The sequence below is a fragment of the Rissa tridactyla genome, unplaced genomic scaffold, assembly GCF_028500815.1.
Source record: "Rissa tridactyla isolate bRisTri1 unplaced genomic scaffold, bRisTri1.patW.cur.20221130 scaffold_33, whole genome shotgun sequence".
Lineage (NCBI taxonomy): Eukaryota > Metazoa > Chordata > Aves > Charadriiformes > Laridae > Rissa > Rissa tridactyla.
Genome location: NW_026529545.1, coordinates 903,304 through 921,541, shown reverse-complemented (window position 1 = coordinate 921,541; position 18,238 = coordinate 903,304). Strand labels below are relative to the sequence as shown.

The window sequence follows — 18,238 nt, the reverse complement described above, 5'->3', positions numbered from 1 at the left end:
CTGGCCTGTAGTTCCCATGCTCCTCCTTCTTGCCCTTTTTTGAAGACTGGAGGGTCGTTGGCTTTCCTCCAGTCCTCAGGCACCTCGCCTGTTCTCCAGGACCTTTCAAAGATGATGGAAAGGGGCCCATCAACAACTTCCGCCAGCTCCCTCAGCACTCTTGGGTGCATCCCATCAGCTCCCATGCACTTGTGGATATCCAGCTTACTTCACTGATCTCTGACTTAATTCTCCTCAACCAAGGGGAAGTCCTCCTATGTCTAGACTTTCTCTGTCACTTCCAAAGTCTGGGGCTCCTGAGGGCTGGCCTGAGCAGTAAAGACCGAAGCAAAGAAGGCATTCAGTAACTCCGCCTTCTCCGCATCCGCTGTCCCCATGGCTCCTGTCTCATTCAACAGCGGGCCCACATTTTCCTAGTTCCCCTTTTGCCTCCAATACACCTGAAGAAACTTTTCCTGTTGGCCTTGACCTCCCTTGCCAGGTTTAGTTCCAAGGAGGCCTCGGCTTCCCTCATCAGTCCCAGCTGTTAAGAGCGGCTAGATGTTTGGGGCCATATGCTACCTCCGACAAGACGAAAACAAGGTCTTGGAAAACATGCACCTCCTTTCTTGGTCATGGAAAACATGCACCTCCTGCTAACGCCTCCCCACATAGCATCAGTTCCAAAGATTTAACGTCCTGCCAATCTTTTCAAAACTAAACCCGTGGATATGTTATTTTTCATACGCGTTAGCTACCAGCAAGCTTTTCCTGGCAGCTTTTTCCTGTCACTGACCTTTGCTAATGTTCAGCTATCACTGGAAATCTCCTCACATTGGACAGTTTACCAAAAACGTTTTATTCTCATCAAAAAGTGACATAAGAGGGCTGTAATGTCTCTGCAAATCATTCCGCTGGTATTTTATAACTGATACCAGCTGCTTCTGCCAGGCAACTAAACAAACCTTCAACTAGGAAAATTTTCACATTACAGAAAACTCCACCTGAACTATTTAACGGTGGCTAAAAATAAGATGCCCCAGTAAACCTTCCGTGTTACATGGTCACAACTAACAACTCTGTAGAAAATACTCACTTTTACCAAGCTCTGATGTAAAAATGAAATAATCAAGCAGCAAAATTGGAACTGCAGCACAGGCTCTTTCGTGTCATTATTTGCAACGCCCAAATTTGTTTACATTTTAGGAAAAATTAGTACAGATCCCTTGGGAATTCAGCCTTTTTTAAATAATCTGTCATTCTGTGTAGTGACGGATTTCACTTTTTGGTCCTCTTTCTTTCTCTTTGCTCATCTTCATTGTTTTCTTCTTGTGCTGGTGTTTTTGCCTCTTTCCCAATTCCATGTTGTTTCCAATGTGTTTCTTGTGCTTCTTGTGCTGCTGCTTCTCTTTTTTCTTTTTCTTTTTCTTGCTGCCGTGACTCGCTGCTGAGCTGGCACTGCCCCTGTGCCTTCGAGTCCGACTCTCAGAAGGGCTTTGACCGCGGCTGCGGCTAACACGGGGACTGCTTAGACTGTGACTTCCCCTTGCTTCAGGCTTCAGCTTCACGACGTCTTCAGCTGGGGCTGGGATATCATTACTGTGCTCCTCCATTGCCTCAACGACGCCTCCTTTTGTATCTGGCTCTTCTTCGGTCTTTCTAACGGCACTTCCTCCAGTAGAACTACTGCTGAGAGGAAAAAAGCGTACCTCAATAATGGCTGGGATACACGATCTTTTGTAACATTTTATAAAAGAGCTTTTCTTTCAATTCTCTGCCTGCAGCACTTCTTCAAAGGATGTTCAATTAGGGGAACAGGCAAGAGACAGAACGAGTCCACTAGCTAACATGAGGAGCAATCAATTAATTTAGTGTCTTCCTACTCCACATTTCATTAACAAGAACACAGGATTATCGGATTGGGGTCTGTCTGAGCTGCTAATTCCTTCACATCCCACTTCTACCAATGGTAGATGAATTAGATACACGTTCCCGTTTCAACGTGGAAGCAAGCAATTACGGAAAGGTACACACAACCCAAATTTTATCCTCAAGTCCCATGTTCTTCTTTAGAAAAAATTACGTTTTGGAAACTTTTTAGACTATCAAGACACTGTCTTAAGCCTACAGCGATGTCTTCAATGTTTTGAGTTTGCTTTGTTGTGCTTCTTTAGGTGCTGGACTGTAAGGAATAGCAGCCCACACCAGATCACTTTCCTGTTTTTCACATGTCGCACAATGGAATATAGAAGACTCATCTCCAAGGTAAGAGCCAAAAGAGTCGGCACTGAGCTGGAAGCAGTGCAGCTGTGTCGCCGTGGCACTGTGCTCAAAGCTAAAATCAGTGCAGTGTGTTGGCGACCAAGCTGCTATTTCTGCAAGGATCGATTTCATGTCACACTGACAAAGGCAGATCATTACAGCACCCTGCAATTGTTAATGTCAAAGTATTGCACGGTATAGACGTGTCTGTTATCCTTGCCTTTAGCAGTCAGCTGGATGGGAAGGAAGACATGGGGAGGGCTCCTCAGAGTCACCATGTAATGAATAAGAAGAGGGGGAAAAAGTCCCAGAGGAAGGGTCAAACACGTCAGCAATGAATTAACCTCATGAGCTTTCTGCGCAGTACAGACTGTTTGTTTTCTTTAACAAAATTTCATTCTGACCCAAGGACCGTTTAACAGGAAAAGTCACGGATTATTCACTCATGTAGCATGGATTTAGCTGTTCCTTTCATTAGTCACCACAAATAATTTGACATTTTTGGGGTGCGGGGAGGAGGAAAGAAAGAATAGGAAAAGAAATGATGAGGTACCTGGTGTAATTTACAAGAGCTGAACTAGATCCATCAGCTGCTGTTACTTTTCTTCTCACTTCTCCCTTTGCTTTCTTTTGTTTAACTTTGCTGCTGCTCGGCTCAGGTTTCTCAGCAGGTTCTTTCGCAGGTGGCACATTTTCTCCACTCACCATCGTTTTGCCAGTTTCTTGGTTAAGTTCAATCTTTTTTGCAGGGTTGTTAAGAAAAGCAGATTTATCCCCTTCTGGAGGTCGCTCTCCTTTTTCACCATCAGGCTCAGTCTTCCCCTTCGGCCATGTTTTCGATTCAGCAGTTTCTGGTTTAGAGGCCTTTATGTAGGTGGCTTCATGATCTTTATCAACCTTTTCATCTACTTTTCTTTTCCTTTTTTCAGGTTTTGCATCAGAATAGTATCTTGGGTATGGGGGTGACCTTGACTTTGAACAGTGATAACTACGGGACCTTGATCTAGAACGATAGTTACGACTCTTCCCTTTGCCTCTTCTTGGACAGGGTGGCGATCGCGAGTAGGAACGAGAATGGGAACGTCTAAATGATCGAGAGTAGGAGCAGGAGTGGGAAAAACCCCATCTTGACTTGGAGTAGGTATGTGAACCTCTGGAGTAGGATGAAGCACCACAGGGAGACTTGGACCTTAAAACATAACACCAAAAAAAAAATAAAGAAGTTAATTCAAAACCGTCACTCTCACCAGTTATTTTTCCTCCCAGATTTGATTTATTTTTTTTTCCCCCTCTCCATATGCTTACGGCAAAGCTTTTTTCAGCTGCTGACGTAACGCTACTGTGAACTGAAGAACTTGATAACACGTAGAAGTTTCTGCTTACAAGACAGAACACCTGCTGCCTTGTTAGTGTAAAAACATACCGGAAGGGGAAGTCTATTTCCGCTCACTTCTACCACGTGAGCTACCGTAGCTATTGACTGACGTAAGGCGATGTATACTGGCCTATACTGGTAGGTGAGCACACACACTTTTCACTACCCAGCAACCACGTGCAGCACAAATCACTTCTGTTGCAGCAAGATGCAAAAAGTGCAAGTCTTTATGGCTACAGTGCAGCATCAAACATCAAGAAAACACGATTTAGCCTGACGCCAGGAAAGCTTAATTTTAAAATGCCAGCTTAGTCGATTTAACCTCGCTGCTTATTTGGCAAGGATGCAAAATGCTCGTACTGCAATCTTACATACAGGACCTCGAGACGGACGTCCTAGCAAAATTTTGCACAGGCCTCTAGCTCTGACCAAGGGTAGTGACCACATTTCAAGAAAAATCATACCTAAAAGCTTCTAAACTCAGCCTCTAGTAGTACAACTCAATGCCATTCCTCCAGGAAAGAGACTGACTGCATTGCTACTAAAGAGCTATTCAGACACCTGCCCAAGTCATCTTTCGGGACAGAAAACATCAGCTACCCTGAGGCTTTTCTTCACAAGCTTTTCTTTTCTTATTTTTTAAAGAAGCGTTTCACATTATCCCGCATATGTTCATCAGCATCATTCCTCCTCTCAAAGTCCCTCACAAATTTTAGATTTCCTTACGAACAAGCCTGATCTTTTAATTCCTAAGGAAAATTTAACAGTGTCAACAAAATACTAGCGAAAGCCACCAGTTTGCGATCCAGGTTAAAACTCTCCGTGTATCCACATGAGACAGACAAAAGAGGAAACGAAGACAATTTCCCTCATGTATCTCCTCCAAAGTGCTTTGAGGTAATGGTTGCAATCAGACCAGGGAGACGCAGAAAATCCAGCAACTGCTCCTATTCGGTCTCGAGCCCTCTCAGGTTGTCAGGAGGTGAGGGATGTCACTGCAGCTAAACTCTACTAAAAGGGACCCTTGTTCCTGAACAACAACTGCCAAATTATACCTGTCAGCCAACCGCAACCTCTGCCATGTATCTGAGCTAGTAAGCTACATATGAAACTCCTGTCACTGCTAACGCCTCGAACCATCCAGTCCATCGAATGACCGAGGGGTGGAGCGGAACTCCTCCTGATTCTTCTAGACAATCTGCTTCTCCGTTATGGACATGTCGAGCACTTACCTGGAAAATGAACGCCTGCGCTCCTTTTGCACCTTTTGTATTCCATCAACTCCTTAGCAAAAGCATTCGTTTGACCTTTATTACAATTAGAGTTTGACCTTTAGTACAAAACGACACCAAGAAACAAACCGTGCCCAACGTGAGAAAACGTATACTGCATGCAAGCGCAAAAGGTGCATGTCCTATTTAAGCAAAACCAGTTTAGAATTCCTGTAAGTTGAAGGGACAGTTTTAGAATTACGTTTGTCTTCTTTTAGTTTTGCACGTTTGCCATCTGCAAGAAAAAAGCCTGTTGAAAAAAATACTATGTCATTTTTGCTTATGTCAGATGCACTTCAGTGTAACTGCAGTCCAGTACGCTCTCAAAATACAAAAATGAAAAAGAACAAACACAACTTCCTTGAGCCAAGTACTTACTCCTCTTCCAGTCGCTGGTGTTCTCTGTAAAACTCCTCCCTAGATAAAGGAGGAGCTTGTGTCACTGGGATGGGATCGGAATGCGCCGTTGGTACTGCTGTTGGTACCCAGGCTGATGACGTGTTTGCAGGAGCTGGGGGATATCCTGGAGGGGAGTCAGTGTAGCTGGCAGATGGCGGCTGACCACGTGGAAACTGGGGAGGAAACTGTGGTCGTAGTGCCCCCGGTAGAAGAGGAAGTGCTTGGGGTGGTGGAGGGTCCAAGGAAGGCGGAGGCGCTGGCACGAAGACTGCTGTTGATGCTGGTAGCGTTGGGGCTTGGGTCCTCTGGGTACGTTCACCACGCAGGCGTCCTCGACTGGAACTTCTAAAGAAACCCAAATACACGTGTCACCGTTTGTTACGCTCTGCTCTGATTTCAGAGAGGAAAGCGAACGAAGCCGGAGCGTGGTGGCGAGCACTACGTGTTCTCAGCCTAAGCATTTTTCTCCCTGCTTCCATTTGAGACTACGCTCATTTCTTGTTCCTCACACTTGCCTCCCACATCCTCACCCCCAGCAGTTGCCTCAGTCTTCTCTCCCTATACAGAATTACAGAATCACAGAATCACAGAACCTTAGTGGTTGGAAGGGACCTCTGAGATCATCGAGTGCAACCACAGAAAAAAAAAAAAAAAAAAAAAAGCACCCACCTACTAAACTCCACACCCACAACCCCACAGACAACACCCCACCACAAACAATAATCTTGGGCACTAGAGCATGCCCTGAAGAGCCATGTCTACATGTTTCTTAAATACCTCCAGGGATGGTGACTCCACCACCTCCCTGGGCAGGTTGTTCCAGTGCCTGACCACTCTTTCAGTAAAATCATTCTTCCTAATATCTAATCTAAATCTCCCTTGCCGCAGCTTCATACCATTTCCTCTGGTCCTGTCGTTATTCCCTTGGGAGAAGAGGCCAACCCCTGCCTCTCTACAGTTTCCTTTCAGGTAGTTGTAGAAGGCAATGAGGTCTCCCCTCAGCCTCCTCTTCTCCAAACTAAATATGCCCAGCTCCCTCAGCCTCTCCTCGTAGGACTTGCTCTCCAGACCCCTCACCAGCTTCGTGGCTCTCCTCTGGACACGCTCCAGCACTTCAATGTCTTTCCTGTAGTGAGGGGCCCAAAACTGAACACAGTACTCGAGGTGAGGCCTCACCAGTGCCAAGTACAGAGGCACGATGACTTCCCTACTCCTGCTGGCCACGCTATTCCTGATACAAGCCAGAATGCCATTGGCCTTCTTGGCCACCTGGGCACACTGCTGGCTCATGTTAAGCTGGCTGTCCACTAACACTCCCAGGTCCTTTTCTGCCGGGCAGCTTTCGAGCTGTGGATGGAGGCTGCCCGTGCTTAGGAGAGACTCCCACGTGCCAAGTGCCCACCGCTCCTCTACCAATCCTTGATACACCTCATACTTCACACTTCTGACCTTCAAAGTACTGCACAAATAATAACTAATCTTCTCTCAAACGACTTTGGACTTCTTCCACGTACAGTTCCTATGTTGTGGACTCTTGATGATGTATTTGGCCTGTTCTCACCCACGAATTGTTATTTTCTTGCTTACTGAATTTGAGATTTTTAGATAATCTGTGGCATGGACCCTGGCTTTTGTTTTCATTTTTCCTCAAGATTTTACAAACACAATGCACCCTTAAAATCTGTCTAGAACAAATATATACCAAAAGGGAGGACTCACTTGACGCGGCAGTAATAGATCAAACAGACTCTTCTCTCTCCCTCCAACTGAGAGAAAGCAGCTTGGCTATTTGAGATGACTAAATGGAAGGAATTCAAAATTGTCATCATATAAGAACGTTGACTTTTCCAATAATTTGCTCAATCCGTATCAACTAGGTTGTTAAAGAAAGAATGCTGGAGGCCAAATTCTATGGGGAAATCAATTTCTTCAGCCCGATTCAGCCAGTAATCAAGAGGGCATCTTTCCACCTGATTCTTTAATTGTATTTCATTTTTAGATGTACTTACTTACAGTTTCCTCAAAAAGTGTTAATTTTTCAGAGTCCTCTTTTCAATCGTGTACTGGAGTTTTACTTTAAATCATCTTAGTGCCATCACATATGCCCTTCGTCAAAGACAATTAAAATCAAGCCATTTCAAAACTAATTAGAATCACAGAATCATAGAATGTGTTGGGTTGGAAGGGACCTCTAAAGGCCATCTAGTGCAACCCCCCTGCAGTCAGCAGGGACATCTTCAACTGGATCACGTTGCTCAGAGCCTCATCCAGCCTGGCCCTGAATGTCTCCAGGGATGGGGCCTCCACCACCTCTCTGGGCAACCTGGGCCAGTGTCTCACCACCCTCACTGTAAAGAACTTCTTCCTCATGTCTAATCTAAACCCGCTCTGCTCTAGTTTAAACCATTGCCCCTCATCGCTACATGCCCTTGCAAACAGCCCCTCCCCAGCTTCCCTGTAGGCCCCCTGCAGGTACTGGAAGGCCACAATAAGGTCTCCCAATTACCACTTGTATTCTCCACAGCTATCTGGGCACACTTACCTCATTATAAATCAGCTGTTATCTAAGTTACGTGCTACGGCCTCATTTAACAGGTTACGAGCAGTAATATACTGAATTTCTGCAGAACACTTACAGGTCCCAGCCTGGTCTGCCACCCGCTGAGCGAGGTGTACTGGCTCTCGTTGGATGACCTTTCAGAGTGGGGAGAGGAAACAGAAAAAAATCCCATTCAGTTTATCAGATGATAATTTCCGAAAAGAAATTCTAAAGTTTTAGTTACTTACCAGTCGTGGGCATTGATTGCCCTTGGGGGCCCAGAAGACTTGGTAATGCTGGTTGTCTTAGTACAGGAATCTGACAGCCCTTGTGAAAAAACGCAAACAGTTGGAAAATGAGCTCTACTAAAATACAGGACTCACTGCATATGTTGAAATAAAATTTACCTTCTCTTCCAACAAACTGCTGACTGACAGAGAGGAAGATCTAGAAAGCTCAGCAGCAGTCACCAGAGCACGAGGAGGTACAACAGTATCAGCACCGCTACAAAAAACATGAATTTTTGTTATTCAAACAGTGTTTTGATGTGCTACTGGAAATATAAAGTCCAAGGTGAGAAAAGGCTGACTACTGTAAATGGAAACAAATAAAGAAAAATTAATCTTCACCAGATCTACCAATCGGAAGTTGGGCGATTCCACATGAAGCCCTGAAGAGAAGTCTACGTGGAATACCGGCATTCAAAGAGACAGCTCACTGGAAACAGAATTTGTTAAGCTGGCTGCACACGGGAGGATTAGAGTACGTATAACCCACGTGCTGAACCTCAGTTTTGGATGATGCAAGAACGGAAATTCTATTAGGAATCGGCTGTGTTCTAGTTCGGAGGCTGCCTGAGAGGTTCTTTTGAATTGTGAGCCCCTGTATTCAACGGTACGGCGGAGCCTGACAGCCTTCTGGACAGAGTGGCTGTTTGCATTCAAGGCATCGAGCTGAAAGAAGATAAACCCTAAACTAGAGTTCAGATTTTTCACGTGTTTTCATATTAATTCACTGGGTTGCAAAGTTAGACTGTCATGTTTGTAAATACTTCAAATGTAGTGTTTCAATGTTTGTTATCCAATCTGCATGCATCACTGACTACCCTGTGACTACTGAGGATGGCTCTGACTTATCGTCCCATTGATGGCAGAAATACTGTAGGAAAAAGTAACATGAAAACACCTGATCAATGTTACCTCCAGCTGGTTTTACACTTTTCGTGAGAACATGAGATCCTCAGTACTACACAGAAATGAATGCACTCAAGAAGGTCTGGCATAACCGAATGGTTACTTTAGGAATTCCTAGCCACTTCAAATCAGAGGGCTCCTGGGGAAGAAAGGTTCCTCTCTCGGGGTAAACCTGGACTGAACGACTGATAGGGGAACCAAACAACAAATACTTCTGAGAAGCTTCTTGCATGAGGTGTACTTCCAACTTATCAAAGTGTCCTCACTCAAAGTAAAATAAAATAGCTGGAACTGTCACTGATGTCACTAATGAATGTCACTAAATGTCACTCGCTAGCAGAGGAGCGCAAGAAGAAGAATCTAACTTCAGCGTTTCATATTCATGTTGCTCTATAGCTTTACTTACCGAGAAGGTCTATCTGGCTTTTCAGCACGGAGAGGTAGGGGCACTGCTGGAGGGAGATCAGGGACAATGACAGAAGAGTGACTTACTGGCAGCCAGGCTGCCACAGGTGACAGACCAGGGGCCAACAATGCCAAAGCAGAAGGAGAAGCCAGAGAAGCTAACGAAATCATTAGTGGCGCCTGCTGTCTGGACATTTTTGGCCGGAGCAGAGGCTGCAGGTTGCGGGTTATTGCTTGTCTCACGAGTGGTGGTGAAGGTGGTGGCGGTGGCGGCTGCCGCTGCTGTTGCTGCTGAATCCGCTTTCTGTAGCCAGTTCCACTTTTGAAGTTGTTCACAGCCTAGAGGCAGAAAAACATTTACAAAAACGTACTACGAAACGTCAGTAGATAGGCGAAGAAAAACCTCCACAGAGTAAAATTACTGGTGTATTCCTGGAAATGCCACCAACCCTGAAATAAATCAACGTGCGGATACACAAACACGGGACGTTAAACAGTGTTAGTAATGACTGGCACCTCAGAGTATCTGCACTTAAAGTAATTCTGTGTTAACATCGAATTGGAAAGGGAGGCAATCACGTTAAACAAAAGCGTGACCCGAATTTGCCAGACTGTCTCTAAAGGTGTAAGCTTCTGTAATAACAGATGAAGCATTTGAAAAGTAAATTTAGCCTCATTCAATTTAGCCTTTCTTAAGGAGACGTAAATTATTCTTTTCTTCCCTTTCAGCTTTTTACAAATAGACTTTTCATGCAAACAGTTTACATCAAAGTCATCACGTTACCTGGCATAGGCACTTGTTGGCAACTAAAGCATCAGGAGAACCATCTGCCTGATGACATGCTGGGCACGTATGTTCCTCCGATTCCAGTAATGCTGTTCTAATACCTGCGAATCATTAGAATCATCAAAATAGTTTTTAGCCAAACTAAGGAAATGTTGAGGGTTCTAATCATTTATAAGAAGACATATATGCTTAATGGGTGAATCTGCTCTTGCCCTGAGAGCATCAAGCTATAAACGTTCAAGAGTGTAAAAAATTCCTAGTATGCAGTAAATAGCTACGCAGTTTTGGTACTTCACTATTGAACATTTGAAGATGTAGGGTAGGCTGCGTCTTGATGGTTCAACTCCTCTTTTTTTCCAGGCTCTACGGTGACAAGTCACCAACCTCAAGGTTCTTGAAAAAAACTCATCTCAAAAAAACGATAGTAGGGTTGAGTTCTGCCGGCTTTAACCAACTCTCCTGTGGAGAAGAATGTGGATTAAATGCCTAACTATCCGCTTGTTGCGGACCACAGCAAGTCACCAGAGTTGGCCACATAATTTTGTGAGAGAGAAAGACACTAAATGCATTCCCTATCTAATCCTGTAATCACCTGCACAATTACGCACTCTTCTCATAATCATCCCTCCCTATTTCTGCTTTCAGAAGATCAGGTTTTGAATCAACAATCAGGGGAGTAACACCTACATTCGCCACAAAAACTGTTTCCGCAGCAGGGAATAACAACTGCATCGGTTATCGTATCTCTACAAATGGGACACAGCAACTCATCTGGAATCGGATCATCAGAGGATGAGGGTAAAAAGGGCGGCTTTTCCTTCTTTCCTCTAGCAGAAGCTTCCCTGGAGGGTGGGGTGGGGAAGGAAAAAGAAAAAAGTTAAAGATGTGGATATGAAAACTGTTCCAAGCTTTTAATTTTATCAAAGGAAGATAACAGATGGAATTATTCTCACTCCGCATTAGCCTTCTAAAACACAGGCATTTAGTTTCAACTGCCAGAGAAGGGAGGGGGGAACAATTTTCCTTCTGCAGAACTCTTCCATTCATTGGATCAACTAAGAAATTAGCTCAGACTAGAAAAATAATTTTTTGATGGCTAGAAATCAGGGGAAATGAATCCCAGCCCTCCTTTGCCAGAGGGTAAATATAAATTGCAGGCTCAGGATAGTGTTGGCCTTCGAGTAATTGCATTTTATAAGTGAACGAAGTCTATGTTACAGCTCCTACCAAAGGAGATCCGTGACAGAAAAACAGAAGTGCTACCGATTCCTTTTTAAGGGAACCACTCTTGTCAGCACACAGTAGCATTTTTAGTTCGGAGCAACAGGAAAACTTCAGTCTGTTTCACACATGAGATTTGATAAAAGGCAGAGGGGAAGGAAATCTCAGCCCAATAGTCCAATTTGATAAATTTTGCAAGAAGCCTTTGAAACATAAACCAGATGCAAAACGAGGTTTTTGAGAGAACGACTCCAAGTGTAAACACTATGGAAATGTTTTGCAGAAATAGATTCTCAGCCTACCACACATTTAACCAACTTCCAGGGGCACGAACAGTAGGACCACCCTGTTTTCATATTAGAAAGTATGGCAGATTTTAAGGTTAAGATACGGTGACAATGCTTCCTCCCCTGCAATTACAGATGCCGGCCAACTCGGCTGCATTGCCACTCAGACATTCACTCGTGGTTTCTCTCCTTCGGTTTTTGGTCAGTCCAATTAATTCCATACTTACGCATTAATAGTTGGTATGGCGTATTTTCCAGTGTTTGTCAGCATAGCACCCTTGGTATTGGGATCTTTCACCTCCATCGTGAAACTCCTTGGAATTCCTGTGCTCTTTTTAATTCTGGGAACAGGCTCCAAACTTTTGTCCTGCTAAGAAAAGAAATGCAGGCACGTCTCATCTCAAGACCCACACTTAAAGTGATCTGTCCGTGATTCTGTTAAGCGGCAAAAGCCTTTCATCCTCTCCTTTTACCCAGCAGAAGGGTTGCTTGACTCAAATACTTATGTTCCTAAATGAAGATAGCCAGGATGTTCCAAAGGCTTGAGCAGTGGTTTGAACTCATTTGACATCCTTTGCCTTAACTTCACGTTCCTTAAGGGTGAAATATCCCTTAGCTCACCATCCACTCCGAGAAGAGACACAAATCCGCTCCTCCTCCAAAGCACAGTTCAGAGGGAGATCTCAATTCAGGGCTCTGAGCCAGTCACTGGGGAAACTTAGATTCACCATCTCTGTAGGAAGGCCGAGTTCATACCTCCCGCACATACGTTCAGTGACTAACGTTAAATGGCATGAATACGCAACCAGAGGCTCGTGTAATTAAAACATGCAAATATTCAACACATGGCGTCAGGGAATTATTTGACAGGCACATTAGAAACACAGTTAAGCTCACACAGATTGTCATATCGACCTTATGCAGAATCAGATTTTCAAATTATTGAAGCCATCTGATTAGTAGAGACGTATTAGTTCAAATGTTCAAATTACACGCCAGTCCAGATACGAGCAGGGTCTAAGGGAGTGACTCTCAGTGATCTGGACCTTCAAGCACCTATCGGTCAGATCAGCCACTCGTGGTTTTGGTTTTAATGGCATTCATGCACAAAAGCAGCCAACTAGTTTCAACATTTTCTTAAACGCTTGTTTCACATACACAGCTTTTTCTCAACAGTGACATAATCCAGATGGACATCTATGAAATCACTGCCATTTACATTTCCAGAAAACTTTAGAGATCATTGACTAATTTGTTTGAACCCAAACGGTTTACAAAACATGTCCAAAACCCACAAAACATTACTGGCAATACACCAACATTCAATTATGGCGTTTAATGCACAGTAATAAAAAACCAGAGAACTCTGAACACCTTGCCTCCATGCTAAGCCAGCCTGCACCGAAGAGGTTAGAGTAAATAACGACTTTGACCTGCTTTATGGTATGTTCCTGCATTTTTCTGAAATAGTTAAATTCTCTCAAAAGCTTAAATGTGTACACCGCTTGGACGGTTTTTCACTTTTTCGAGCAAAACTTCACAGGAGTTTACAGAACCAAGGACACGTTTAAGGACAGCACTAACAGAGACCAATTTCTTTTGTTGGCTGCTTTCCAAACTATTTTTTTTTTCTCAATTGTACACAATTGAATTTCTGCAGTGAGAGAGGGAAGACGTTACCAGCAGGAAGAGATCTCTCCTTCTTGGAAATGAATTCCGGCCTTTATTTTCAGAAGAAAGAACTGTCTCCTCTGCATTAGGCCCTGCCTCCTCTAATCTTTGTGCTCTTTCAAGACGAGTAATTTCATTGCACAGCACTACGTCTGTGCACCAAGGGCCATCACTAGTGCTCTCCCGGCCAAAGTCACACGTTATTGAGCCAAAAATGCAAGCGATTCCATAGCCAAACATGGCATTACAACAGTTTCAGAGGGCCACATCTGCTTTTATGCCACACAGACACATTGGTATAATCTTAGAAACAACTGGGCACATTTTCACAATTCACAGTTTGCGTTCAAACAAGTTAGATTGCGCTCTCCACTGCACATATACCACAATTTATGAAATTGTGCAACATTCAAAGAATGGTTCTGTGACTACCATCCCTAGAAATTCAAAAATAGGGATGCAATTGTCCACGTTACAGAAACGCTTCTATTTTGGCTGTTCAAACCCCCCTTAAATGTCCGTAGCTTACAGACAAATCAAGCCTTCCATAAAAATTGTGTTTGTTTCCAACGCAAAATTAACAAAACTTATCAAAAACGGTAGACAGCTAAAGTGCTGCTCCTCTGGGTCCTGAAGAAGACCAATACTACGACATCACCTTGAGGCTGATAAGGTACTCTGCTTTTATCTTCCAAAATGGGAACTACTCTTTACAGGATGGTATCAAAACATACACACATTTTAAAGTTAAAGTAAATATTTTAAATTAGTAGAAATTTTATTAAAGTCTTGTTCAAATTACAAGTGCTAGCCAGATACAGATGACAGTATAAGATTTAAAAGTACAAAGAAAATGCTTTTTTATTTTTTAAGTATCTGACGAGACTATTCATATACCTTAGTAAGCTGGGCCACAGAAATAGATGCAGGAGAGTCACCAATCTGTTCACGAGAAAAGAAACACACAGTCGAGTTCTACAATCGAAACACAGCAATAGCTAACCTCTACTGTAGTCCCAAAGCCTGCACTATCGCCTCTGACTGTCACTGAAAGCGGCATTTCCAACCCACTGGAACTTGTATTTGTTCAAAGCAAAGCCCAGGCCTACGACAGCTTAAGAGTGTGGTTAATGAGGTTAATGAGAAGAAACTACAATTACCAAACCCGTTTGAGATCAGCTTACTGCTCCAGAATATCTCAGAGAGGGACCCTTCTCAAATGCTCACGACTGCTTAAAAGTCAAAGGGGTAAGGAAGCTGTCAATTTCCAGCTAAAGAGCATTCAGAAAATAAATTCAAGTGTACTCAAGCACTACAGGAAACTTATCTTCGGTGTAGTTTGAAAATTAATCGGTTCATGTCTCATCATTTATAAATGCACACGGTTACACTTTGGTGAAGACAGCAGGTGCCTGTCAAAATAAAGCACCGGCATATCAGCCCCAAAACGTGAACTCTGCCTCTCCTGTCACTACGTTTAAAAATGCCAAACTCACCATACCCCACGAAACCCAAATAAAAACACCAGTCCAAAACATCAGCCATAAAAGTAACACACCACCTAGTCTAGAAAAAAATTTACTGCTCCAGTTATTGAAATAAAGGTGTTTACCAGGACAGAGCAGACACTGAGAAAACTGATTTCTTGTATTTTATTAGACCACAAGCCATACTACCCAAATCAGTTTGGGAAGTGTGAGAAATTAGTCTAGTCTGCCAATGAGTCGCTTTTTGTAAAATATGAAAGCTTACAACGTGTACGCCAAGGTGTGCTGGCTTTGTGGAGCTCCCCCCAGCCCCCACCTCTGCGCAGACACGAAATAAACACCCGTCTCCACTCCGTGTGTGGCTCAGCTCTTCGCACACCCAGATTTGGGCCAACAGCTTCATGCTCCGTCTGCCACTCTCTTTCCCATGTGCAAAACAGGCCCGTGCTCTCTCACGGCAGGCACAATCACCACCGTTTTTCAGTTTTTCAGAGAGTGGGAAGGTGCTCTCTTGGAGTCTGGCATTAAACAGTCCTGTACTGACCAGGAACTGAAACATAACGGTTCATAAACTATTAAGTAGTTCCGGTATTTTTTTAGGGAGCAGTTATTATATGGCCTGCAGGCAACAGTCTGATTTCTTAAAGGTGGCGATAGCACTCCTTTCTACTAAACAGTTATCAAACGCAGGTGATAGATAATTCGTGTACTAGTTAGTACATCTGCCCAACAGCCATCTTCCTCTTCCAATGATCCTACATTCTCGTGACTTTTTTTCCCCTCTAAATTTCTACTGAAGTATTTCCTGCCAGTCCCCCAAATCAATCAAGCAGAAACAACATCTCCATGAAACTTGTACGCAGCCCTAAGGTAATACTGCAGAAGAACTGGGGGGAAAAAATCCAAACCCAACCAGCCAACGCAACCCTCAAAAACCAAGAACCGACAGTGAATTTATTAACTCCCATTTCAAACACAAGACTAGACAGAAACTCACACGAAGCACGTGGGAAAGGGCACCAAAAATAGGAGGAAAAGGCTAGTCGCGCTGCTGGAACGTTACGTGTAAATTACAGCTGTTTCCTAAAATCCAATTTCTTGGCTGAACTAAACATTCAGCCAGGAAGGATCACGGTTGTGCCTGACGGTGCTAAAACAATGGGCCTGGCGCTGCATTTCTGCAGCCTTTAAGGACAAGCCCTAACTAGAAATCCTTGCAGTGACCGAAACAGTAATACTAAACCAAAACGGAGGCACTTTCTTGCTTTGGCTGTAGTAACAGTAGGACAGCAGTGCAAATTTGGACGTATAGAATGACAGCTGATATAAGAGCGAGACAAGGAAGACATACTCAAAGTAAAACCTTTTGTGCATCCTGTTCAAAAAAATCATGACTAATTTTAATTTTGCTGCTTTACTGTTCAACAGTGATTGGCAAGCTTTTTGGTGATTTCTTCCTCCCACACTAAGATCCAGGTTCGTCTTTGAAATACATGCAGAAATACAGGTATTTAAAAAACCAAACCGAAACAAAAAGCCCACGCTTTGAACCAAGAGTGAGTTAGCTTTAAGAATAAAGTTAATTGTGTCTCCAACACCAGAAGCACCCGAGGCTGCAGTGCTTTTATAGGGGGAGAGAGAGAGAGGATTTGTAAAGAGCGATGCAAGGCTTCCACCCTCCCCACGGCCACCCACAACCCAAATCAGGTCCAGGCAGAGCAAACTAGAAGGGAACGTTTCTGCTTCGTCTTTCATTTACTTTAAGTAGTTCTAGCTAACGCTGAGGCTTCCCTCCCACTCCAGGATTTTTCCTTTTCTTGGAGACATCTGTGCTAGCGGATGGTGAGATGCTACTCAGAAACGTGACACAGGCACGCCAGGGAAGACGCGAGGCGAAAAGAACGTTAACCTTCTTTTGGAACATGTGATTTGTGTTTATGCACATGCTAGTAAACAACAAGAAAAATAACCCTTTTCAAGAAATAAAAACTCGTCTGAATTAGATGAAATACTATAAATGTGCTTTACATAAATGCATAAAATTAACTACTTGGGTCACTGGGCCAGTAAACTAACTCAAACTCACAACGCGAGGCATTCATGCATTCATGGCCAAAAAGGAATTCGAACCACTCGGTGACAGAATTACAGGTGTCAGATTAAGACGTAGTGGTTTTAGACCTACATACAAAAAGCTTACAATTTTAAGTTGATTGGATACTATTCCATGAGCATCAGAGGCTGCATTCTTCGCAGAACACAGAGCCAGAGCTCATCTGTTTCTAGATTTAGGTGATCCTAACAGCTTATCAAGGCATCAGATCCAGCGGTCCAGGGTTAGTGTAATGCCTCACACCACAGCAGTGAAGTACTTAAAATAAAGATGAAAAATAAAATCCACCAAATAGTGATTTTTATACTGTAGGGACTATTTTGAAATGTGTAGTTACGCATAGCATTCAACCCAAGTGGCAAATCAAGATTATCAGTCAAGTATTTCCTTGTGTTACTTAATTATATTTCAGCAGCCGAATGACAGTGTTTTCAAACCTGAAGAAAAATGCTGCTCCTTTTCCAAATGTAAAAAAGTGAGATTGTGATTTTACATACCGCTTTTGATGTTCCACTCACTGGCTCAGTTCGACTTCTAGAAGAAGAAAGAAAGGTGATCAGAATTTAAAATAAAGCACTTGTGCCCAGCATCAAGCAGCAAAAACAGATTATAAAAACGGATTGTCAAAACGTTATGTTCTGATAGTCTACTGAATGTGGAAATTTATCCGTATACATAAACTGTTCTCTCTTGTACACTCAGTGCAAAGAAAAACAAAACCCAAATCACATTTCACCTTTGTCACAAATTACTCCAAGACTTACAGATACAGACCACAACAGCACAAGAGGAAGTCCTCAGGTATTTTGTCTCTGCTACCTAAGTATCAAACCCATGATGTCTGTCCTATATTTTGTGTTCTTAAATAATCAACCATCAAAACAGGAAGGTAACGTTAGCCAGTCTGTATATCCCTAGTATCACAAATAGGGCCATACACAGTACTTTAGTTTCTAAGCAAGAACGGTGATGGTCTAGACACTTCAAAGTGCACCTTTCCTTAAGCGAACCAGAAATCAGTCATCCGACAAAGACATAACAAAAATGTCAGCAGCAGAGTCTTTACAAGAGCGTTTCTTTGTGGAAGCCCAAGCACTGTGCTCAGACGGCGACCATATTTAGCCACTAAACGTGTTACATATGCTATGTGGATTCAAAATAGTAGTAGAAATGTCACCTGACAGCAGTTTCTAGAATTTTGTTCAATTGAGGAGTCCCGTGACAAAAGAAAACAGCGGCCTCGATTGCC

The 18,238-nt window shown here is 43.3% G+C and overlaps 1 protein-coding gene across 1 annotated transcript in view; it reads right to left on the bottom strand.

Moving 5' to 3' along the window:
- Positions 1-18,238, bottom strand: part of LOC128903419 (scavenger receptor cysteine-rich type 1 protein M160-like) — a 903,222-nt gene that overhangs the window by 120,572 nt on the left and 764,412 nt on the right. The window lies entirely within an intron of this gene.